Below are 27,678 nucleotides of genomic sequence, written 5' to 3'. Positions count from 1 at the left end.
TCCCTGGATGCAATGAAAGCTTTTGACAGGTTGGAATGGTCGTATCTATGGGCAGTATTAGAAAGGATGGGGTTAGGTAAAGGTTTCATTGATATGATGAAAGTATTATACAAAGACCCATCGGCCATGATTACAACAGGTATAATCACCTCCGGAATCTTTCCGGTATCACGCTCATCTAGACAGGGTTGCCCTCTTAGTCCCGGACTATTCGATCTATCATTAGAGCCTTTAGCACAATATATAAGACAATCCCAATCCATAGAACCAATCGTAATCAAGGGCACACAACATAAAATTCGTTTATATGCGGACGACGTAATACTGTTCATGCAAAACCCCAACATCTCATCTGCTCAAGTTGATTGAGGACTTTGGAGATTTATCGGGATTTAAGATAAATTGGCCGAAGTCGGCTTTCCTTCCATTTAACGCCCCTGCAAAAAGAAATATAACCCTCCCAGAAGAGATACCTATGGTAAAACACTTTAGATGTTTGGGAGTGGAAATATTCCCCACCATAAGACAAACGGTGAAGCACAATTACATAAAAATCCAAAACAAAATCAAAGATGACCTTGACAGGTGGTCAAAACTTAAAAACTCAGTACAGGCACGGATATCAATAGTTAAGATGGACGTACTACCTAGAATCAACTTCTTCAGTTCAATGCTACCGTTATACACATACAAATTTATTTGGAATAACAAACCACCACGTATAAAAAGACCCACCGCACAGAGAAACAAAGCAGATGGTGGTATGGCATTTCCAGATTTTTTCCACAATTTTAAGGCGTACACTTTAAGACCATTGACAATATGGTTTGATCCCCAAGCATTAGTATCCTGGAGAAATTTAGAAGAAAATATAGTAGCTCCACATAGACTGAAGGACATAGCATACACTAAATGATCAATTAAGCAATGCGAACGGAAATTTGGCCCCATAATTACTCATGCGATCCGGATATGGCGTGAAACATGAAAAAAATATTCTAACCCACATAAATGGCATAATCATACTCCCTTATTCAATAACAATGCACTCTTGATTGGAAAACGACCTATAAGATTCCCTATATGGGAAAAGCAAGGCATACACTCATTAGGTGATGTTTTCAACAAACAGGGTTTTTGTAGTTATGAAGAAATACGCAAAAAAATGTATCTCACCGAGTCCACATATTACTTTTACGCACAGTTATTGGCATGTTTGAAGGCTCACGGTGTTCCATTAAATATACCAATTGTACACCACAGATACCACAAATTCTTCTATGAAAGAGAGACATCGAGAGGTTTTGTTTCAGATTTTTATCATCAATTACTAACGTCCTCGTATGAAACCCTCCACCTAGACTCAGGAGGAGGGATATACCAGACCTGGAAAAAGATTTTGATTGGCAAGAAGCCTGGGCAAATGTTCGATTTACATCAAGGAACCCGGACCATCAACAAATCAATCTTAACTATATTCACAGGACATACTTGACTCCTATAAGACTGAACAGAATGGGTCTTAAACAAGACTCCAAATGCTCCTTATGTACAAATGGGGACGAGGGGACATTTATGCACATGTACTGGGACTGCCCACCAGTTAAGATATTCTGGAAAGAGGTGACCCAGCAATTATCAAATCTCTTAACTCTGAATATACCTGTACACCCCTCTGTATTACTGCTGAATGATGTTTTTGAGTGTGCAGTACATCCACAGCTAAAGAGATTGGTTTTATCGGGTATCACATTGGCTAAAAAGCTGATAGCATCACGATGGTTCCAACCGGAATAAATTTGCCGAAAGGTCTGGATTATTACATATCTCGATGAATTTATCAAGAAATATCTACAGCAAGAATTTTGGGTCTCAATGAATCCAAAATGACAATGTGGTTAGAAGTGGTGGAGAGAATAAAAGCTAGCATATAATGGTAGTGTCTGGTTAGGAGCGAGGGATAATGGATGGATTATCCAATGGGGGGTCCGGGAGGGGGGGGTACGAGCTAGAGCATATGTGTGTAGGGTATTAGATAGCAGGTATTAGGGGTATATCCTGTATAAGACATTTAACTAAATGGTGATTTCATTGGATGTGCACTGTTAATAATGCTTGTATATCTTATCGTGTGTTGTCATGTTTGTTTATGTTTGTTTAAAAAAATAATAAAAAAATAAAATACAAAAGAAAAAACGAGGTACGTACCGAACCGTAGATTTTGTGTACCGTTACACCCCTAGCCAATTGTATTAGTTTGAACGACCAGCCAAGCTGATAGCAATGCGGAGAGCTGGGCTCGAACCCAGCGTCTCCTGCATTGGTGGTGAGCGCCTTGCCCACTGCACCACCTAGCCGCCCCTGTAAGTATTCTCTCAAAATAAACTGCCACTGTCATTATACTGTATAGGATGAAACCAGTCAAAATACAAAAGACATTGGGGTTTCCCTTCCCCATAGGACTCAGGAATGTATTTTGGTGGGTCAGGGGTTTGGATCCGATCTTTTCTTGCAGCCCCAAGGCGGGTACAGTAACCCCTACTCCCCCCTAACCCCCGTCCCACCCAGGCACCCATAAACCCATCCTGGCGCTCGCAGTCACCTCGGCGCAAAAGATGTTATTAGTTTGAGTAGGGAATTTCCACCGCGGCCAAGTGCCTTTTCTTTCTTCCCTCCTCTCCTCTCTTGCCCTCTGTCTCTCTGCGTCACTGCATCAGCTTAAAAAAGACAAATATGGTGAGATGTTATCCATCCTCGATGCAGGAGTTCTTATCCAGCAAGTTACCCGAACTGAGTGAACTAGTCTCCAGGTCACATACTGGGTTCCTAACCCATGGTTTAGGAAACTCTTCTCTAAATGAAGCTTGATATGGTTTTGTTTGCCGTTGTTTAAAGCTGCAATAACCGTCTTATGACCACCAGAGGGCGGCAAGTCACCACTGAAAGAGATTATTTCCCCCCCCAAAAACTAAAGCTTCATCACGTATAAACATAAAACTGCATTACTGGCACAATCTTGTTGAGATTCCCTGAAAGAAAGAATTGTTTTTGTGCAGGGATCACAAGGTTGAGACCTCGACTAGTCGAATAGTCGACTAATCGATCGAAAGGAGCCCTAAGTCGACTGCCAACCTCTTATCGGGGGGGGGGGGGGCAAATTTTGGCCAATCAAAGTCGACTATACAAATCCTTAGTGGGGGACAGGCCTACAATACAAACAACTTTGTCTTGGGCATTTCCTGGTTGTTAAACAAGGTGTGTAAATACTTCACCTACAAACATAATACTGTTCTGACAGCACAATGTAATGTACGAGTTTTGCTGAAAAGCTTTTTCAAGGTTGATCGAGTGGACCCTATCGTCTGGACCCTTAAGTACGCGTTCCAATGACTGTCTCTGTCTCATACTTAAACTTGGGAAGTCTGCTTTTAGCTTCTGTGCTCCTGACACATGGAACATCATACAACAAACTCTAAGGCTCAATACTTCGGTCTCCTTTAGTCCGTTTAAATCCTTGATCACCAACCATTCCACCATAAGGTGTAATTGTTTTAATTGATTGTACACATTTATTATGTTTATATGCTCAACATCATTGTACATCATGTGCCCTCGATGATTTTTCGAGTTGAAATAAACATTGAATGAATGAATGAGTGGGACACCATGACTCAATGACACGTTCTGATGGCAGGTGGTCAGAGGAAGTTTTGAAAATGTGAAAAATACATGTCAGAAAATAGTTATCGCAGCTTCACATTCGACGAAGGCGCTGGATTGCAAAGTGGCACTGAAGTGGGCAGGTCTTTAGATCTTTGATATGTTGTAGACTGTAGAGCATCTTCATCTGTCTCTACCTAGTGAGCATGGATATCTCCCATGGCTTAGGACAGCGGTTCCCAAACTTTTTTGGCCGTGCACCCCCTGTCACCTCCCGACCTAGCTGACGCACCCCCCAATGGGTTTCTGTTAGACATTTTTTAATTTTTTATTTTATCTCTTCCCACGGCGACTATGGATAGTGTTGTGAAGGATCAGATTAAACCGAATATATATATTTATTTATATATATATATTTAATAGTATTTGTATATCGTTTGATATCCCCTGTATATTCCTTGTACAATATGCACTGAATATCCCTTTAGTCTACTAAACAGCCCATAATAGTTTCATTCTACCATTGGACGAGAACCTGGCGCCAGCAGCCATACCCCTAGGTTCAAGTTCAATCGTGCCGCCCAACATGTCGTGGCAAGCCCGGTTCCGCGTAGGAATACGTCTGGCGAAATACGAATGGTACTATTTGTTCACAGCGCATATATATATGGCGCAAGTAAAGTAGAACTTTCTTTTAGTCCATTAGTTCTTTACCCTCCAACCGAGTAACAGACGCGAAGCCTCACCCACGATGCACGTGTGGTGCAGTAAGGCCTACTTGGCCTCAGAATAGGCATTGAGATATCGTGTGGATTAATAGTTGAATTGTCATAGTTTGGCACTATACCGTCGAGTTGGACGTATTTCTATTAAGCTAATAATAGTCTATTATGTATAGTGCATCGTTCGGTTAGAGTTATAAAGTTATCAGTACCCCCATCGTTCCTGACGTTATCTGGAGTCTTAACCAGGCTGGGCAGACCACTAGTGGTGCTTGCATCCGAGGAGCTCCGGGCCAGGACGAGCGGACCTGTACATTGGATTACTTTACCCGGACGACGGCGAGCCTTCCACGGCTTGGATTATGCTTTGGGTGCTTTGATTATTCCATGGATAACGGCCAACACTGCTGAGTGTTGGAACTACCCCCCGGAGAGGAGTCCAGGTGAGACGGCGCTCTACACCAGTGAGGTCGCCTCACGTCTCTCCGTTGTGGACTGGTAGCTACCGTCCACCAGAGGGTCCAGCTGTATTCATCTGCGGACCGAGGTTCTGTGGGCACCGTGTTCAAGACTTTGAATTCTCCCAAGAAATCGTCGGCCAGATGGGATACCGCCAGCGGCTCTTCTAACCCCCCCCCCCTCCTACTGTCTTACAACCAGCGGGACCCCCCCCCCCCCCCCTTAGTGTATCCAGCTATAATCATTTAAGTACCATCGCTATAGTTCCCTAAAGAACCAGGTTGTATACTTACTCCCTGCGTAACCAGAGATTGGACATTCAATGTTGATTTACCTACGAATACTCATTTGCCATACAAGTGCATTTCAAATCATAAATGTCCTCAAGTGAACGTTGTATATACCCTTTGCTATATTAAATATTCGATTTGTACATTTGTGTGGACTTCGTTTCATCAGGTGGGAAAGTGTTCATCATATCTATATCATGTACTGGATGGCCAGAAGTTAAAGTACAAGAGGTAGTGGTTTAATAATACCATACTTATCAATACAGTCAGGGAATTGTACCCCTCAGTTACAGATAGGGAATTTCTTTATTTAATTAAAATGTTCACGACAACATGGATGCATGTACTCTGCCAGCATGTTTAATATCCATAATACTAAAGGTTTGACTAAGATTTTTATGAAACTTTATTGTAAAATTACATTTTTTTTTTTTTTTTTTTTTTACCACCACTAGCCTTTTCATGTCAGATTCAGATTCAGATTACTTTATTCGCCATTTCATACAGGTACAAAATGGAACGTGTTTTGACATTACAGTGCATATTTTTTTCACAATTAAGAACAATAATAAATAATTTTAAGTAGAGTGCAAGACAGGACAGAACAGTGAGACAACAATAAGACTGTGAAAGTGCGGTGGTTGGGGACACCACAAGGGGTGCGCGCACCACAGTTTGGGAACCACTGGCTTAGGAGGTTCCTCTTCGGCTGAGCGGAAGTTGTGTCGAATCTCACGTGGGAGATCAGAGTCAGAGTCCAGGTGTGTTACACCCACATTGCTCATGTATTCTCTGTCAGACTGGCATGGATGGACGAATATAAGACAACCCTGATTCTAAGACTTATATACTTTTTTGAAGACCAAACTTGATTTTATATAGAAAATATCCCCCCCCCCCCACATTTATTCAATGTAGGCTTTTGGTAAAATCATCTTTTATTAAAAAACAAAAAAAAGGTCATCATGCTGGTGGCTAGCAAGCTGGTGGCTAACATGCTGGTGGCTAGCAAGCTGGGGGCTAACATGCTGGTGGCTAGCAAGCTGGTGGCTAGCAAGCTGGGGGCTAACATGCTGGTGGCTAGCAAGCTGGGGGCTAACATGCTGGTGGCTAGCAAGCTGGTGGCTAACATGCTGGTGGCTAGCAAGCTGGGGGCTAACATGCTGGTGGCTAGCAAGCTGGTGGCTAGCATGCTGGTGGCTAATATGCTGGTGGCTAACATGCTGGTGGCTAGCAAGCTGGTGGCTAGCATGCTGGTGACTAGCAAGCTTGTGGCTAACATGCTGGTGGCTAACATGCTGGTGGCTAGCATGCTGGTGGCTAGCATGCTGGTGGCTAGCATGCTGGTGGCTAGTAAGCTGGTGGCTAACATGCTAGTGGCTAGTATGCTGGTGGCTAGCATGCTGGTGGCTAGCAAGCTGGTGGCTAGCAAGCTGGTGGCTAGCATGCTGGTGGCTAATATGCTGCAAGTTAGCTGACTGGATAGCATGCTGGAACAGGCTGGACCTCCGCAGTGACACTGGGCAGCGTCGGGCGGTGGAACGGCACCGGGTAGTGAAGGGGTGCCGGGGAATCGGAGAGTCGACGGCACCGGGCCGAGATGCAGCCAGGACGCCGGCAGAGACCCACCGACGCTCTGCCAAGATGTCCGAATAGGGGCTGCCCACAGCGGTCGATTGGCAGCACCCGGCCCGGGACAGCTGCGTGGTCTGCTACATGTTGTAGCAGGAGGACCCGTGTGCAGGACAGCAGGGGCAGCTGAAGAGTTAAACCCAGAACTGCGTGTGTTTCACCCTTTCACTACCACACTACAGAAGGTTAACCCTTTCACTACCACACTACAGACGGTTAACCTTTCACTACCACACTACAGACGGTTAACCTTTCACTACCACACTACAGAAGGTTAACCTTTCACTACCACACTACAGAAGGTTAACCTTTCACTACCACACTACAGACGGTTAACCTTTCACTACCACACTACAGACGGTTAACCTTTCACTACCACACTACAGACGGTTAACCTTTCACTACCACACTACATAAGGTTAACCTTTCACTATCACACTACAGACGGTTAACCTTTCACTATCACACTACAGACGGTTAACCTTTCACTACCACACTACAGACGGTTAACCTTTCACTACCACACTACAGAAGGTTAACCTTTCACTACCACACTACAGAAGGTTAACCTTTCACTATCACACTACAGACGGTTAACCTTTCACTACCACACTACAGAAGGTTAACCTTTCACTACCACACTACAGAAGGTTAACCTTTCACTACCACACTACAGACGGTTAACCTTTCACTACCACACTACAGAAGGTTAACCTTTCACTACCACACTACAGACGGTTAACCTTTCACTACCACACTACAGAAGGTTAACCTTTCACTACCACACTACAGACGGTTAACCGTTCACTACCACACTACAGACGGTTAACCTTTCACTACCACACTACAGAAGGTTAACCTTTCACTACCACACTACAGACGGTTAACCTTTCACTACCACACTACAGACGGTTAACCTTTCACTACCACACTACAGACGGTTAACCTTTCACTACCACACTACAGACGGTTAACCTTTCACTACCACACTACAGAAGGTTAACCTTTCACTACCACACTACAGACGGTTAACCTTTCACTACCACACTACAGACGGTTAACCTTTCACTACCACACTACAGAAGGTTAACCTTTCACTACCACACTACAGACGGTTAACCTTTCACTACCACACTACAGACGGTTAACCTTTCACTACCACACTACAGACGGTTAACCTTTCACTACCACACTACAGACGGTTAACCTTTCACTACCACACTACAGACGGTTAACCTTTCACTACCACACTACAGACGGTTAACCTTTCACTACCACACTACAGAAGGTTAACCTTTCACTACCACACTACAGAAGGTTAACCTTTCACTACCACACTACAGACGGTTAACGGTTAACAGACGGAACAGGTCGAGGATGGTAAAGAAAGTAGCATGGCTCACGTACAAACACAGACTAATCTTTTTCTTCTTCTTCTTATTGGTGTTTTACGGCGGACAGCCACCATGATTGGGGCATTTACTGCCATCTTCTGGAATCCTTAATCCCCTACAGTGTCCATTATCCCCTCCCCATCACGAAGTGCAGCTAATGCTGCTCCTCCCCGACTGAGCCCCCCTCTGTGATACACTCCTTGCCTCCAATGGGTTGACTCTGGACTTCCTGAATACTCACAATCCCCTCTAATTCCTTAACCACATCCTCCCATTTCAAACCTTCCATGCCCAAGTGTTGAACCGCTACTCTAACAATCATCTTTATCCTCTCCGTTCTGCCCTTAACCATTGCTGTAGCATTAACTACTCCTGCCACAAAGGCCACAATACTAAACTTCTCCTCCCACACCCTCTCCCTGTCTTACCCTTTCTGCCAAATGCCCTTCTCCAAACTCCTGTACCCTATCTTGACCCTGTCCTACCCTCTTTGCCAAATGCCTTTCTCCAAACCGCTGTACCCTATCTTGACTCCCCCGTCCTACCCTCCTAGCCGCCTCTGCATACGACAACTTACCCTCCCTTCTCACTCTCTGAACCACAACCTCCCTCTTCATCACCTCACAACCCCTAAACGCTACACTATGCTCCCCACCACAACTACAACACTTCAGCTTCACCCCCTCTCCACACTTCCCATAGTCATGGTCCCCGCCACACCTAGCACACCTCTGTTCCTTCCTACATACAATGGCTATATGCCCAAACTCTTGACACCTATAACACCTCATAGGACTCTGAACAAACTCCCTAACCCTAAACACCATAAACCCTATAAACACCTCACTAGGAACAACCTCACCCAACAAACTGAATCACCACTGTCTCAGTCTCTATCTTATCTGCTCCTCTCTTCATCCTTTCTGCACTCTTAACTTTCCTATTACGCACGTTTCTCTTCAAATCTCCCACCAGCTGCTCTACGCTAACCTCGACCGGTATCCCAACTATCACCCCCTTACACCCCCCTCCCTCTTCTCCCCTACTCTTACCACTTTACTTATACTAACTCCACCAATGCTCCTCATTTTCCTAGCCTTCTCCACCTGCTCTACACTCACACACCCTACAATCAGATTCCCATCTCCCAAAACCTTTGCAAACTTTACCTCACCTAACTGCGCACCTATGAGACTGGTTAACTCGACCGGCCCTACCTTTCTAACTCCCCCCTCCCTCAAATCTAACCACTACATGAATCACTTCTGCAATATCACTTCCTCTACCCTCACCATCTGACCCACTTGAACTATCCCCCCTACCCTTCTTCCTTTTAAGCCCCTTCCCCCCACTGTCCTTGCTCCTCTTCTCCACCTTACTCCACCCTTCTCCCCCGCTCTCACCCCCCGCACCACACTCCATACTGTCATCATCTGACCCCTTTCCCCTGCCGCGGCCGTTCCCTACCCCGCCATCACCTCCTCCGCTCCCACTACCCGCCTCATCTCCCAACGCCAAGCTCACTCCATCAGGGAGCTACAAGGCGGACATACCTATCGCCTCGTTTCCATCATAGCCGTCAAACGTGACCCTGCATTCTTCACCCTCGATCCAGGAAACAAACCCCTGATACACCTTGCCATCCCCGGGGAACACAGCACGACAGTGGGAGCCCACCCTCCACGCTAGAGCCGCCTCCACGTCTCCGTATCCCAGTAAACAGTTCTCTCGACTGGGCATTTTACATCCCCCTCTCTGTCGCTTTCGAAAATACCGCTCCGGCACACCAGGACCAGACTCGCAGCCATACTCCTGGTCGCACCGACCTGGCCACCACTCGCTAGGCAACTTCTGGTCCATGTTGCTTCTCATCCAAAACCTCACTGTCGCCTCATCCCTCGTGTGGCTCAGCGCCATGTTTTCTTTCCCCCTCCCCAAACACACGAACACAGACTAATGACTCGACAAAGACAGAACACAGGGAGCAAACACACATGGCACTGATTACAAATGGGAAACACCTGGGTTGATTGTCAACAGGACACAGCTGGGAGGAACATACTATACAGAACTGGAAGACCTAGACAATATTAGAACTAAAGGACCTTGAGAGAGAAAAACACGAGGAAGGGGGACCAGAAACACAAACAGGGAGGGACAGAGGAGAGGACACGTCACAGCCGTGACAACTTTGCATAAACCCTTTTGGTACCTCAGCACATGGGTAGGTGAGAGAATCCATCTGTTCTGTACGGTGTGTCATTGCAGCGGGGGTTTGGTGTGTAGGTTTGGTTTCAACATTGTGGGGAAGACTTTAAGCGGGGGGTCTGGTGGTCCTCATCCAGGAGCGTCAGACACTTGCATTCTGCTGTACTTTTTTGCACCAATTTGTGCCTTTTCTTCTTATCGCAATACGATAATACATAAGACATCACAAGACAATACTTAAATAATATTAACTACAATAATGATAACAAAAATTATAATAAATACAGAGTAAAAATAAAAACAACACAAACACCACAAAAGACATTAGACATCCCCCCCCCCACCCCAGGACCACCACCCCAACCCCACTCCGCCGCTATATAATGGTCTTAACCTTCTCAGCCGCTGCGACCCACAGCTCAATGCTGGCCTGTCCCACTCCAATTATACATGCAGTGGAGATTTCCATAACATCCAGCAGTGTCAGAGACCAATTCATCATTGTGAGTTTCTCAGGTTCCTTCCACCTCATGGCTATCAGCTTCTTGGCTGCAGTAACGCCCGCCAGAATGATTATTTTCTGTTGTATGGATGCTGGTAGTAATGATATATCGTTCAGAAGTAGTGCCTTCCATCAATTTATGGTGGAAATGTATTTATTTATTTATTTATTTATTTATTTATTTATTTATTTATTTATTTATTTATTTATTTAAAGGAAAAGACAACATTCAGGTAACCGCTGACACAAATATAATGGAATATAATGCAGTAAGGCTCTTGACACAATCTAATTCAGAAACACTGAAGGTAAGAAAGGAAGTGTATTTGGCTAAACAAGCTAGCTAGCTACTTACTTTACATACTACACTGGCTGCATTACCGTGCACAAGGCTAGCCAGAAGCCACCGACTGAACACAGAGAGCAGAGTGAGGGGCACGCCTGCAAGGTTGAGATGGTACGGTCCTGTAGGGGTGTCTGAAATTGTTGGTTAATATATAGTTACAGGTAAGAAGGATATATAAATGTTTTGACCCCCTTCTTTTTTTACCTCTTTTGGGGAGGGGGTCGTCTTTCAAATTTACCTTTTCTCAATATTGAGGGGGACATGTCCCCTGCGACCCCCCTTAACCTTGTCCCCGCTCGACGCCGCCGCACCCTCCCCCCGCCCCGGGTGCCGAGACGAGCCTCTCTGTCCTCCCGGCGACCCATAATTCCCTTCTTCCTGCCCTGCCTCCCTCTTAAAGATTAACAGAGCGCTCACTACCGTCCCACCTGCTAGAGGCATCACGGTTACACCGGGTTCACCTCGGGGCTCCACTTCAGTTGGTTTTCTAATCCCCGGGCGGGAAGGGGAGAGACGGAGGGCCACGGCCGAGGGCAGGCTGTTTCAATATCCTCCGGGGGGGGGGGGGGGGGGGGGGGGGGGGCATCTGCCACGTTTAACAAGGCGGTGTTTTTGTAATCATGGTGTGTGTTTTTTTTACGCCGCCATTGATTGATTTCAAATAATTTTATCGTCTTTATCGCCTATATTTAATGTAGCGTATAATATAACCGATAGGGCATACAGACCCTCATCTGCACCTTTCTTTACACCGTTTACTTTTCTCATATTTTTATATTCAGATCTAATATTATTACCCATATTTATGTCTTTCTACTACTACCCTGCCGATACTTGCACCTTTCCCGATGCTGCTAAAATGCTGAGTCAAATCATCGCAGGGGAATTTGGAGGGTTCTCGCTTCTCCCTAAGACGTTACACAATCTTTGTTTTGCCCTGCGTTGGTCCCGTACCTCCTCCACGGTGGCACCGATGCACCACAGAATGAATCGCACACTTCAACATGCGGCACGGAAAGGTACTCTTATTGCTGTAGATCTATTTTCCAACAGTTCATGACCTTCCTCCAAAGCCCCGCATCATGTGGTAGCAGTCCCAGATTTAAGCTTACATTGGCTCGCTGTATATCACTGACTTGATCCAACAGCGGAGTGGCCAAAATCCTGGTGGGCTGGTCACTTTCTGGGTGGGTTGAGCTGACCCCACGATACGGAAACAAGAGAGAGAGAGTGACGTCGGCCCAGCCCACATCCTCCTGGCTATTAGATTAGATTAGATTAGATTAAAATGTGTTGTCATCATACAGCACAACGAAAAGAGGTTTGCCATCCAACCAGAGTGCAACTGTAACAGTAAAGTGCGATAGTAATATACAATGTACAGGTGATTAAACTGGGTATACAATATATAAAAGAGTACTACTGAGTGCTAATCAGAGTTGTAGTATTAATATGTACAGTGATACAGGTATAAAGACACTATGGTAGTAGTAAGTCGTACTGGTGGCTAGCTGCGTAATTTGTAAGAGTAGGTAAGGGATATATGTACAGATATAGATATAGTATCTACAGATATGTAAAAAGGATTATATGCATGTATGTACAGACAGATGTGGATAGATATACTGTAAGAATAAATATATATTGCCCTATGTTGTGGCTCTTTAAGTAGGATAGTCTCCCAATTTAGATTTTTCTCAAATGTTTTTAAATGGCGAAATAACTGAAAAAAGTCAAATGGAACCAAACTGCCCCTTCGGATCACTGTTTTAAGATGAGATATTCCTTCTGATCCCCTTGGGGGAATGTGGAGCGTCATAGCAGCATGGGGAGGGGGGAGGGGAGGCACAGGTATGGGCATGGTAATAGTAGGGAAAGACATAAATATAGGCAATATAAATCTATTTGAATATAAAAATATGAAAAATGTATCGGTGTAAACAATATAATTAACTCTGAATGTAATATGTTCAGGGGAGAAGAGCACGCGATTACAAAAGCATTGTGTTGCAGGAGTGTCACACATGCCACTGAACGGGTCTTGTGTTTATCTTGTGCTAACCGTTTACAGACTAATCTGTTGTACAGTAAACCTGAAGTTTGCTCTCTCTATCTCCCTCTCTATGTGTTTCTCTCTATCTCTACCCCTCTCTCTCCCTCTCGCTGTGTTTCTCTATCTCTACAGTACCTAGAGCTGCCGCGGTATTGATATTTTCCTTACCGCACAAATTTGCGAAATATTTCCTACCGCCGCGGTTATTACCGCACAGTGCGCACAAAAAAAAATAAAAAATTTGAATGCATTTTTATTTTTTTGTAGTCTACTCTTTATAGCATATAGCCTGCCTCTAGTCTAATGGCGCTTTTCCACTGCATAGTACCTACTCGACTCGACCCGCTTTAGGTACCTGGTACTTCGTTCCTTTTCCACTGCAGCCAGGTACTACTCCGTTTGTCTCCGTGTGGGGATGCAGGCGGGGCCGCTTGTGTACACTGAAAGCTCCGTGGGCATAGCCATGTCCGAGGGCTTGCAGCAAGCCAGAGTTTAACACAGTTTCAATCAATCAATCAATCAATAACAACATTAACCAGACTCTCGTTGTGTCTATTGTGCTAAAGCTAACGTTACCTCATTGTGTCTATTCTACCAAGCAACCCGGGTTTAACGTTACCTCTCGTGTATATCTGCTGACGTTAGTATTAGGCTAATAACAACAACAAACTTAACACATCAGCGATCTTGTTGTGACACTAAACTCTCCGCTCGGTGGTAAATTGGGTTGATGTCGGTTTTGTTTCATCAATAAATGAGGCAGAATACACAGTGAACAAGCTGTCCCCGAAGCCTGTTTTTGGGATTCGAACATTGGCATTTTTTTTTTTTTTTCGAAGCATAATTTTTAATCTTGCAAAATATTTGCTCCTAAATAATCTTTCTGGTTCAGTACTGTCGAGCACATAGCGCACATTTACGCATATAACGTAGAACATATGCGCATATTGCTGCAGTCAAAAATGGTTATTAAAAGTAGTAGTACCTACTTACTGGTCACAGGAAGCTTCAATAACGTTTGGATGGTAATCCATTTTGTGAATACATTTGTTGAAACATCTTTGTTGGCCGAAGGCTCCTGCTATCTTAATGTTAGCCAGCTAAACATGCATAGCTTAACGTGCATACCATACCTGTGTAACGTTAAGTAACTTGTGTTCCACTGGGAAAGTTCAGCATCACTGCATATACTTGGTTTAATCCAAACGTCCATTCGGAAACGTTGTATTATGAAATAAGACAGTTGAGTGTGAGTGAGTCTCTCTCTCTTTTTTGCATGATTGATTAATATCCTGATAATGTATGACGGTGACCCCACCTCATCTCGACTAGACTGTGTTGTGTTCGTGCAGGACTTTCGTGACTTTCAAATTATTGTAAACACAACATAGTACTGTTTCTGATATATATCACATTCTGATATATATTTTTCGTGTAAAATAAAAGAAAAAATGAAAAGAAATATAAGAAAAAGAAGAAAAATAAGCAGAGGTTCAAACCATTAATTAAGATTCGAGTGCCAATGTAACGGACAAAGGGCCGAACCTTCTTTTGGGCTCAGCCCTAGTGGAGGGGTGGTTGGTGGAGTACCCACGGACTGGTTGCGACAGGGCCGGTCTGGGTTTAAAAAGTCCAGGGGCATTTTCTTAGTCCCGGTCCGTCCCTGTCAGGATCCCTCTGTGTCACCGGGCTACAGGCGTCCCGTGGAACACAATGCCACAGGATCTGAAGTCGTCTCCGTTACACACGCCGTGGACCATCGAAGGCCACTTGGACCACATTCTGAAGGTTTTGGTTGCAGAAGCAATTTTGGAGTTTTATCAGATTGAAACTCAAGATGCCACAGCCGGTCAATTCTGTCAGGAATTCCTCGGAGGAGTGTGCTCCTTTTGATAATGTAGGAAGACGGAAAGAAAAAGGAGAAACCCTTTAGCCAAAGTGAGGCTGTATCTCCATGACAAAGAGCTGGACGATGTGTCACTCTTGGACCTTTCAGTGTCTCAAATGACCAAATTCCATCTGTCTTCAGTATTTCCTTTTTTTCTTCAAAGGAGAATATCTTAAATCCAGAAGCTAAGGGCATCCGTCAGAAAATTAGTAAGGTATTTGGGTCCCCTGAAGGTATTTTGATAAGACGGCTCCTATCATATTTCCATATTTAAGCCCGGGATGCAATTCTATTCCAATCAACACATAGATATCCAGGCTCAATGATATCTTTTGTACCGTAAGAGAGAAAGGTACCTCTATCTTTTTTTTTTTGCCATTATTTAACCCAGGGTGGATTATCTGTGCATGTACTGTATGTACAGTATACAGTATTGCAGAAATGCCCTGCTACTCACTCACAGTTACATACAGTACATTAACACCTGGGAGCTGCCCAGTACAACCACAGTCTAGTTAGTTAGTTAGTTAGTTAGTTAGTTAGTTAGTTAGTTAGTTAGTTAGTTAGTTAGTTAGTTAGTTAGTTAGTTAGTTAGTTAGTTAGTTAGTTAGTTAGTTAGTTAGTTAGTTAGTTAGTTAGTTGGCCACTATTGCAGCTCCACCAGAGCAGTTAGAGGTTCAATTAAATTAAGTTAAACCTTAATGAATCCCCTTGGGGAAATGCATATGAACATCACCCCAACTTCAGAGGCGTTTTACTGAGGTTTACTTGTATTTGCGTGATATCTCTCTTCCTCTGGACGCGTTACCGCTGTAAACCAAGCCTGCGTAATATTCCGCTCTCCGCCAAAATCTCAAAACCTTTCCGGAGGACGGAGGGGAGCGCTCCCGCCGCCGCACGCTCTCACACTCTCACGCTCTCACACCGCACGCTGTCACACTCTCACGCTCTCACACCGCACGCTGTCACACTCTCACGCTCTCACACCGCACGCTGTCACACCGCACGCTCTCACACTCTCACGCTCTCACACTCTCACACTCTCACGCTCTCACACTCTCACGCTCTCACACTCTCACGCTCTCACACTCTCACGCTCTCACACTCTCACGCTCTCACACCGCACGCTGTCACACTCTCACGCTCTCACACTCTCACGCTCTCACGCTCCCGCCGCCGCACGCTCTCACACTCTCACGCTGTCACACTCTCACGCTCTCACACTCTCACGCTCTCACACTCTCACGCTCTCACACTCTCACGCTCTCACACTCTCACGCTGTCACACTCTCACGCTCTCACACTCTCACGCTCTCACACTCTCACGCTCTCACACTCTCACGCTCTCACACTCTCACGCTCTCACACCGCACGCTGTCACACTCTCACGCTCTCACACTCTCACACTCTCACACTCTCACGCTCTCACACTCTCACGCTCTCACACCGCACGCTGTCACACCGCACGCTCTCACGCCATACCTGCCTCCACTATATCCTCCGTGACAATAAAACCTTGATCCGGCGCCAATCTTTGCGTGCGTGCGCGCCGCCCGGTGCTTTCTTTCGACCTCGACTTGTGTAGATTTCACTCCGCTGACAGACGGCTTCCAACCGCTTGGCACGGCCGCCCGGCCCACTTGGCCGCTCTTGGGTTTCATGCCACCGGGGTTTTCTTTCTCTCTCTCTCTCTCTCTCTCTCTCTCTCTCTCTCTCTCTCTCTCTCTCTCTCTTTCTCTCTCTCTTTCTCTCTCTCTCTTTCTCTCTCTCTCTCTCTCTCTCTCTCTCTCTCTCTCTCTCTCTCTCTCTCTCTCTTTCTCTCTCTCTCTCTCTCTCTCTCTCTCTCTCTCTCTCTCTCTCTCTCTCTCTCTCTCTCTCCACTCCGATGAAAGAGTAACTCCTCTTACAGACAACCTGCACAGCCACAGCCAACAGCCATGGAAAAGGAGGGGGAAAAAACACCTCGTCTGGAGTGCGAAACTCTCCCCGAGTCGGATGACCTGTCAAGCCGGGGCATATTCTTGGAGTGGAGGCGCAGTAGTAGCCGAACCCGGGCTGGCGTGCGGGAGTGCCACGGTGCACCCGGGGGGAGGCACGACCCCAAAAAGAGCGCTCCGGTAAATGGACTGCGTTTATATCGCTTCGCTTTTATCCAAAGTGCTTTACAACTTATGTCTCACATTCAGCCATTCACTCACTCACACCGACGGCGGAGGCGACCATGCAAGGTGCCAGCCTGCTCATCGGGAGCAATTAGGGGGTTAAGTGTAAATGGTAAATGGCTGCATTTATATAGCGCTTTTATCCAAAGCACTTTACAATTTGTTCCTCACATTTTACCCGTTCACTCACACATTCACACACGGACGGCGGAGGCAACCATGAAAGGTGCCAACCTGCTCATCAAGAGCAATTAGGGGTTAAATGTCTTGCTCAAGGACACTTCGACACGCTGCCCGGGAGGAGCGGGAATCGAACCGGGAACCTCCGGACGACTGCTCTACCTCCCGAGCCACTGTCGCCTCCAAGTGTCTTGCTCAAGGACACTTCGACACACAAATCGAACCGGGAAACCTTCTCAGACGACTGCTCTACCTCCTGAGCCACTGTTGCGTTGGTGCTATAATGCAAGGCAATAGGGAGGTGTAGTCTGACGTCACTTTGGACCACGAGGTCCACCCGTATATGGATTTATAATTGGGAAAATGGATTATCGGCTATTGTAACAATTCTGCCTCATGAACATTGGAAAGCTTTCCATTTTTGCACAAAATGAGTTCCCTTCTATCACTAACATTATTGTTTAAGGGCGCTCTAGTATCGCGCTGCGTCGCAAAGCGGCCGTCCCGGGTTCGCTTCCCACTCGCGGTGACTCCCATTTGTCGCATGTCTCACCCGGCTCTTCTCCAGGTCATCCTCTCCTCATCTGTCGGGTCACATGTCTGACCCGGCTCTTCTCCAGGTCATCCTCTCCTCATCTGTCGGGTCACATGTCTGACCCGGCTCTTCTCCAGGTCATCCTCTCCTCATCTGTCGGGTCACATGTCTGACCCGGCTCTTCTCCAGGTCATCCTCTCCTCATCTGTCGGGTCACATGTCTGACCCGGCTCTTCTCCAGGTCATCCTCTCCTCATCTGTCGGGTCACATGTCTGACCCGGCTCTTCTCCAGGTCATCCTCTCCTCATCTGTCGGGTCACATGTCTGACCCGGCTCTTCTCCAGCTCATCCTCTCCTCATCTCCGTTCCGTTCCGAGAGCCGTTCAAAAGAAACGTGTCATCGTTTTTATTTTTAACTTGGTTTAATCAGTAAAATCTTGGTTTATGTCTGGAATAATATCTAGGATAATGATGGTGATTATAATAATGATACGATTTAGATAATCATGTTTTGTGTCGAGGACCTCCTCGAAAACGAGACGATGCATCTCAAGGGGTTTATCCTCGAATGCGTTTTTGAAATGAAAATTTTACATTTCCATCAACACCTTCCTGCCAGTTCTAAGCTGACTGTATCTAGGGCCCCTATGTATCCTCCCTGCTTCCCATGCTGGTGTAGCGACCCGCGACTAGTGGAGAAAGACCAACGCCCGCTTGTCCACAGCAGGTGGCTCATGGGACCAGGGGGGCACTGCCAGCAGCTCTGTGCCCACAACACCACCAGGCCAGACCACTCTCTCCTGAGCCACTGTCAGTAATTGATCTGAATGAGCTGGGTCAATTATTCCAGTCAGTTGGTGCTTTAAACCTAAAAGCTCATCTCTCTCTTATATTGTTTGTGTTGAATGATGAATCCCACTCATTCTTAAAAGTAGCCAAATGTTACACTATAAAAAAACTAACTGGATAGTTGATTTAACTTCATTAGCTGAAATATTATTTCACCGCTCCGGCTCCTCCCGGGCAGCGTGTCGAAGTGTCCGAGACACTTAACCCCTTAACTGCTCCCCCTGGATGAGAGGAGGTTGGCACCTTGCATGGTCACCTCCGCCGTTGCTGTGTGTGAACGTGTGAGTGAATGTGAGGCATAAATGTGTTCCCCATTCACTGTTTACAATAGTGCCACAAGCCACTGTGTCTGGTCTGGTCATGTCAGGTCAGATGTTAAATGGCTGCATTTTATATAGCACTTTTATCCAAAGCGTTTTACAATTTGTTCCTCACATTTGACCCGTTCACTCACCATGCAAGGTGCCAACCTGCACATCGGGAGCAATTAGGGGTTAAGTGTCTTGCTCAAGGACACTTTGACACGCTGCCCGGGAGGAGCGGGAATCAAACCGGGAACCTCTGGATTGCCAGACGACTGCTCTACCTCCTGAGGCACTGTCGCCCCCAAATGCACAGATGTCACTAGAGCCTGTGGGCAGTACAGGGTGGTGTCTAGAACGCAATCCCAGTTGTACTACTTTGTTGTTGTACCACGTTGCGTCTCTTCACGTTGAGCCTGACCCGTTTCAGTTTCAGTAGCCTGGCAACAAGATCTTCTCGACAACAAAAAGATTTTTGACGTAAAAAGAAAAAATAAAGCATTCCGCTCGGGAGCCCTGCGAGTGGGTTCTGGTCGACACGCTGCTCTGTGAGGCTTCAGTGAGTTTCACTTGCTGTTCAACAGGGAAGCCTGGCGAGATGGAGGGTCGTAATTATTCTCAGGTGGGGCCTGTAGCTCTGCCCAGCAGTGCCTGCTGTGATGACCCCGACCACACAATCCAGCTGTGCAAACACACACGCACACACAGACACCACGCACACACAAACACCACACACACACACACACACACACACACCATGTGCACACACACCACGCACACACACACACACCACGCGCACACACACCACGCACACACACACACACCACGCACACACACACACCACGCACACACACACACCACGCGCACACACACCACGCACACACACACACCACGCACACAGACACCACGCACACACAAACACCACGCGCACACACACCACGCACACACACACACCACGCACACACACACACCACGCACACACACACACCACGCACACACACACACCACGCACACACACACACCACGCACACACACACACCACGCGCACACACACCACGCACACACACACACCACGCACACAGACACCACGCACACACAAACACCACACACACACACACACACCATGTGCACACACACCACGCACACACACACATACCACGCACACACACACACACACACCATGCACACATACACACGCACACACACACACGCACACACACCACGCACACACACACACCACGCGCACACGCACACACACACACGCACACAGACACCACGCACACACAAACACCACACACACACACACACCATGTGCACACACACCACGCACACACACACATACCACGCACACACACACACACACACCATGCACACATACACACGCACACACACACACGCACACACACCACGCACACACACACACCACGCGCACACACACACTCACACACATACACACCACGCACACACACATACACACACACCACACACACATACCACGCGCACACACACACACACATACACACCACACACACACACATACACACATCCACACACACACACACACACACACCACGCACACACACACACACACAAACACACACGTGCGTGCCCACGTTCAAAGCGAGCCAAATCCAATTATTTGCCTTTGCCTTGAGTTTCTTTTTTTCACTTGGATTCGGCGGGGCGCGTATTCAGCCGCCCCGCTCGGTACATAACGCGCCCCGCGCCACCCAGTCGAAGAAGGCGGACAAGACGGCCATTGTGGGTTTTCTGTCTCTCGTTTTTATTCCTTCTCGTGTGAACATTCCCGGCTTGTCAGCTTAATTTCTCCCCCCTTTTCTCACTCATTCCCCCCCGCCAAACACGTTGGCGTATAGGAGAGGGTATCCATTTTTGTTTGAGAGAGAGAGAAACACCAAAGTCAACAGGGAGGGGAGTCGTCCTCGGCCTCGGTCAACACAGACAGTGGAGCGAGAAAACACGGGTTCTGTCAGGAGGAACCGGCCCGTATGAACACAAGCAAGCGGCCAGTAAGTTGTCTCCGGTGACCTTGCATCGGTTTCTTTCCGCTGCGCTCCGCTTTGTGTAGCCGCGCGTTAACCTTTTCCTGGCAGCTCCCCCCTCGGCCTGGTGGTCCGGTCCTCGCTTAGACGAGAGAGTCTGGCGGGTTTTCCGCGATGTAGCCGACGATTAGCCCTTTCACTGCCGCACTACCAAACGGTTTTAACCTTTCACTGCGACAACACACAGAAGGTTAACCCTTTCACTTCCACACAACAGCCGGTTAACCCTTTCACTGCCACACTACAGAAGGTTAACCCTTTACTATCACACTACCGATGGTAACCGTCGGTAGTGTGATAGTAAAGGCAGGGCTGTACGTTAACCTTTTTTGCACATAGCACTGGTGCTACAGAGGTTGATAGTTTTGTAGCACAGGCCAAAATCTTATAGTATAAGTATAAAACGTGTTATATTTGTAACAGTCACAAATGTGCCTATTGTATTTGTGTTATTTAGTTGCAGTGCCATGTTTGGCTGTCATTTTCATGCTGACAAGTTGACGTCACACAGCCATACACGTTACGTGTAAGGAATTATTAGATTTGGTGTTGGATGTATGGACTCTACTAGGGGTGGTTATCACCAGTTTCATCACGATACGATATCGATTCTTTGGACAACGATACGATATTTGCCGATATCTGCCACGATACGATACGATGCAGGTGCCTGCAATCGATATGAGACGATATCATAAGCCCATTTAACACAATCAGTAACATTTAGATCAACTCAAAAAAGGTAACGAAAATATAATTTGAAAAAAATGTATTGACCTTTTCCAGACTTTTAAAGGAAAAACAATATTGTTTTTAATACAAATGACCTCCTGTTCACTGTAAAGTGCCACGTTTTGATATATTGAGCTTTAAACTTTAAGTAAACATTTTTGGAACTCACAACATGCAACCTAAAACCCCTTCCTCTCCCAAACCGTTCCTGCAATTGTTTTATGTTGCATGATGATCATGAATACATTTATTATGTATTGTATCTTTTATGTTTAAATATCAACATTATCTGTCCACCCTCAGTACATTTACACAAAAGGGAGAATGCCTGCCCCCCCCCCCCCCTTCCCTTCCCCAGTCCTCACTCTGCCCGTCTGCTGTTCTCTCTATGGCTCTGAACAGAGTTAGCTTGTTGTTAGCTTACGCTAACCTAACGTTAATTTCGGTCTTTAACACAACGTGGTCATAAAGGAATGGCAAGGATTGCAAAGCATGTTAGATGCATTTGACCCGTTGCGGAATAAAACAGCAGGGATTTGTTTTGGGTCGCATAATAGGCACACTAGCCTTGCTCTGTTTCAATGTCCGCGACTGCTGTGTGCTGTGGAGCTGAGCGGATACGACTCCACGGGATTTTCTAAATAAGAGTATCGATATGAACCGAACGTTGCTAGCTGCCGGAGCCATAGATAATGGCTGGAGCTGTGCTTGGGCGGAGATGAGACTTGCCAAAGGATTTTCAGGACCTCTGACGTTACACGAAAGAAGAAGAAGATATGAACTGAATGCCTATCCCACCAGTGATACTGAAGTAAATCCATTCATCGCACAGACCGATGTTGCTGTAGCACGTGTAACATATATCTCGCACTGTTCAGCCCTGAAAGGGTTAACCTTCTGTTGTGTGGCAGTGAAAGGGTTAAGGATGGGCGTGAGTAATCGATTACCCGAGTACTCGCCGCTTCAACTGAACCACCAGATACGTCGTCCACCAAAAGTGGACGCCCGAGTGGCTAACCACGTAACGCGCTGCGTCGCGGCACGGCCGAATGTCTTCCCCTGCTTTGTCTCCCATTCTTCCTCTCTCTCCCTCTCTACCGGACTGCCCGGTAGTAAAAACCAATAAAAGATTTACCAAAAAAAACAAAGTGCCCGTTGGTGTCAATGAAACGGTAAACTTGCTTTGAAACCTTGCTCTGAAATCCCGCGAGGCGTGAGTTGTTGTTTCGCAAAAGGTTCGTTAGCTTAGCGTTACGGTTCGTGTTTTGTGCATTTCCAAATTGTGCCGACAGCATGTTGCCCACATTGTCCCATAGCGTTCATAGAATATTGTTACGGACATGCTGTTCCACGAGCGGAGAGACCTCTTGCAGAGCTTACAAGTGGTAACCGACTGTTTTGACTAACCAATGGTTATATTGCAATGACAATGAGACATAATAACGTTGGTTGTGTGTGTGTGTGTGTGTGTGACTCCACGCAATATCTCGTTATTACTGCTGCCATGCGTTTTAACCCTTTCACCACCACACTACAGAAGGTTAACCCTTTCACTGCCACACTACCAAAGGGTTAACCCCTTCACTGTGACAATACAGAAGGTTAGCCCTTTCACTACCACACTACCAAAGGGTTAACCCTTTTCACTGTGACAATACAGAAGGTTAGCCCTTTCACTGCCACACGACAAAATGGTTAACCCTTTCACTGTGATGATACAGAATGTTAACCCTGTCACTGTAGTGTGATAGTGAAAGGGTTAACCTTCTGTATTGGGTTAAGATGTGTTCTAAAAATAGATTTCCCTAAACAATCGCTCTCAGCACTACTCCAGTAATTCATGCGAGTACTGGATCTGGGAAAACATTACTTGTGCCTATCGATGGAATCGGCTTGTTTTTGCTGAGAGTTACCGTGTAGAAGCTGTCCTGCCCTCCCGCCTCTGCGGTTTGACATTCGAAGTGAAATATGGGCAAACGGATCGATCGCTCTGTCCGGATTTAGTACACATAGCCATTAGGTCGAGTGGCGGCTAGGATTTCAGCTCTCGCTTGACTGACACGCTACGGTGGAGCTGGATGGGGAGGGCTGTCTGGGCAGAAACACAGGCAGTCCCACGAAGGCTATGTTCAGACTGCAAGGCAAGAAGTGGCCCAAATCTGATCGGACTCAGATCTGGTTTCTCTTCACGACAGTGTGAACACTACAGCACAAATCACATGGAATCTTGATCTCTTCAATTTCTAATTTGGGCCACTTTCATAATGTGGTCCTAAATCAGATACGGTCTGATTTTGTTTTAATTAGCTGGCCTCCACTGCATCAAATACAAAATTGTAATCATAAACTGTTATCTCAGTGTTCTCCGTCGTTTTACGCCCATTGTCGTTATTGTTCATTTGCGCATGCGGGTCGGTTCAGGAGCGTGCGAGTCCCATCTTGGCCACAAAGAGCAACGTGAATGGCCAAACAAATCTGAGCAATAAATCAGAATTGAGCACTGAAGCGTGCAGTGTGAATGCAGCCTAAGACTCCCGCACGGGACTCAAACCACCACGGCAAATGTATGTCGCTTGATGTCTCTGTCTGCGCGTGTCCTCGGACCAGCGCACCGGCGCAGAGACGAAAAGTCCCGGTTGACACGTTTGTGTACTTGGAGACTGTAAGCACATTTACACTCTTCACCCCCCCCCCCCCCCCCCCCCCACCGCTGATAAAGTCATTATTAACCTTCTGTAGTGTGGTAGTGAAAGGGTTAAAGGGAGGTCCAGTTGCGTGCCAGTCATGTACACCGCAGTCACTCATTACTTGTAGTTGATGTCCATAAGCAGGGGAGGAAATTAGGCCACTTTACTCGCCAAATGCGAGTATTTTTTACGTTTGGCGAGTAATTCATGAAGAGCACTCGCCAGTCTGGCGAGTACTTGTAATTACAAAACAAACAAAAAAATCATTCTGCAATCTGCTGATTCGCTCACTGGCACAAGCCGAACTCTGACTCCCCCCTTGATTCCTCCCATTTGCGCCTCATAATAATCCGACCATAACCAATGAACATCATCGTTGTACAGATGCGCTCTAAGCTCCTCCAATGAACACTCATTTTCTAGAAGATGCCGCCCATCTAGGGGAAGTGGACAGATCACTGCGCGCGGACCTACAGACTCCTGCCACCGGCTTGACAACGTAGACAAACTTAGACAAAAACACATCAGTGGATGAAAATAATTGCATGTAGAGTCGTCGCTTTCGGATATCAGTGCGGTCTGACATGGGGGCGAACAATAGCATGCAACGCGTCTCCTTCGAGTCGGATGAGAATGACAAGTCAACCAGGCACCAGCATTAGCCGGCTAGCTACCTAGCATGTAACAAGCTACCATAACGCGCGTTCAACATAGTGGACTATACTGAGCGGCTTTGCTTAAATGCAGCCGAGTGACATTTTATTATTACCGGGTTTCCCCCCATATCACCACTCGCCCATATGCCCTTCACAACGGTGATGTTGTCATACTTGGCATTCAGAATACACCTGCTGAACCCCTAGCGTTGTCGATTCGGTTCCAATGTATTGTCATCTTACAGCACAAGTACAGTACAACCAGAATACATTTGGCATACAACCAGAGTGCAAATGTAACAAGTCAAGTTGTTTTATTTAGCTATTACATTACAGTGAAATGCTTGGTTCTTTCACTGCCCAACTCAGTCCAACCTAGACCAGTCCAACCTAGTCCAGTCCAGCCCAGCATCTTTCACTGCCTAGTTCAGCCCAACCCAGTCCAGAATAGTTCCCTCTTTCATGTTAATATGTGATATCCTAATATTTTGAAGAGTAGAGACAGTGTGATTAATACATGTTGTATGCTAATATTGTGAAGAGTAGAGACTGTTATTAATGTTTTATGCTAATAAATATTTTAAAGAGTAGAGACACGGTGTGATTTTTACTATGATTGAAAATCAATTTAGACAAAGACATACAAAGAAGTAATTATCACAATTAGCGATTTTTTTGGGCTGGTAAAAAATCAGTTTGTCTGGTAAAAAAAATCAGATACTCGCCAGTTGGCTGGTAAGCCAAAAAGTTAGTTTCCTCCCCTGTCCATAAGGTATTTAGCTGGTAGGCTCTGTTACCAACAGTGTCTGCAGGTGAAAGACTATCCCAGTTCTTATCCTGCTTCCAGAGGACAAAGGCTGGGGGGCGGGAGGGGGGGGGGGGGATAGAGGTCGTAGTAGGGGGGTCTGACTATCACGTTCCCATCAGCTTGACAGGGCAGAGAGACTGGCCAGGCTGTAGACACGGCCTGACATCTTAATGGCCACATCGCTGGTTCTCTCTCTCTCTCTCCCTCTCTCTCTCTCTGGCTGTCTCTCGCCCGCTGTCAAAGTGGAGAATGTTGTTGACCACAAGTATCTGATATTCTGGTTCCAACCGCATGCGTGCACGCACACACACACACATGCGCGCGCACATAAACACAAACACACGCACACACAAAATCATTCTATTAAGCTCAGTCACACACGCACACACATGCACACATACACACACACACATACACGTTGTCAAATGTTTAAAGATATTGCAAAGCCACATATTACACACAAATACACCCACGCGCAAATCGCAGACTTGCTTCTTTGCAGTAACTCAAAACTCGGCTTCTCAGATGTAGTCAAACACACACACACACACACACACACACACACACACACACACACACACACACTATGATTGGCAAAATTATACACAGCGCAGCGCGTACCTCTGAATTGTGCTGACTAATTCTCCCCACAGCCCTGTATTATTGGAAGCTGTCAGTCTGAATGCCCTGCAATTGGAACAAGTCAAGTGTTATCACACCGTTGACAGTTTGTTTTGGGAGCGGGTCCCACAACAGCTTGGTTCGCGACCAAGGCACTAACAAACAAACCCCCCCCCCATGGCAGCCTCTCTCTCTCTCTGCCCCTCTCTCTCTCTCTCTCTCTCTCTCTCTCTCTCTCTCTCTCTCTCTCTGCCTCTCTCTCTTTCTCAAATCATAAGTATAATGTGGGTGTGAGTGTGTGTGAGAGAGAGAAGAGTAGGTGGGAGAATTAAACGTTCACTATGTAGGCCTAGTAGTAAAGACTGTGTTTGTGTGTGTGTGTGTGTGTGTGTGTGTGTGTGTGTGTGTGTGTGTGTGTGTGTGTGTGTGTGTGTGTGTGTGTGTGTGTGTGTGTGTGTGTGTGTGTGTGTGTGTGTGTGTGTGACTGTGTGCCCTGAAATGACTACACCCTTGCCCCTCTCTCTGACACACACACACACACACACCGCTTTTTCACTTTCACTCAGTCGCTACGCTGTTCATTCTCACATGCTTATTCTCTCTCTCTCTCTCTCTCTCTCTCTCTCTCTCTCTCTCTCTCTCTCTCTCTCTCTCTCTCTCTCTCTCTCTCTCTCTCTCTCTCTCTCTCTCTCTCTCTCTCTCTGACAGTAGGAGCTCTGCGGTAGGGGAGGATCCCAGAGACAGTAGGAGCTCTGCGGTAGGGGAGGAGGAGCTCTGCGGTAGGGGAGGAGGAGCTCTGCGGTAGGGGAGGAGGAGCTCTGCGGTAGGGGAGGAGGAGCTCTGCGGTAGGGGAGGAGGAGCTCTGCGGTAGGGGAGGAGGAGCTCTGCGGTAGGGGAGGAGGAGCTCTGCGGTAGGGGAGGAGGAGCT

The sequence above is a fragment of the Notolepis coatsorum genome, assembly GCF_963971535.1.
Source record: "Notolepis coatsorum genome assembly, chromosome: 4".
In the NCBI taxonomy this organism is placed as follows: domain Eukaryota; kingdom Metazoa; phylum Chordata; class Actinopteri; order Aulopiformes; family Paralepididae; genus Notolepis; species Notolepis coatsorum.
The sequence above is the reverse complement of the archived record's forward strand: the minus strand, read 5'-3'. Positions refer to the sequence as shown.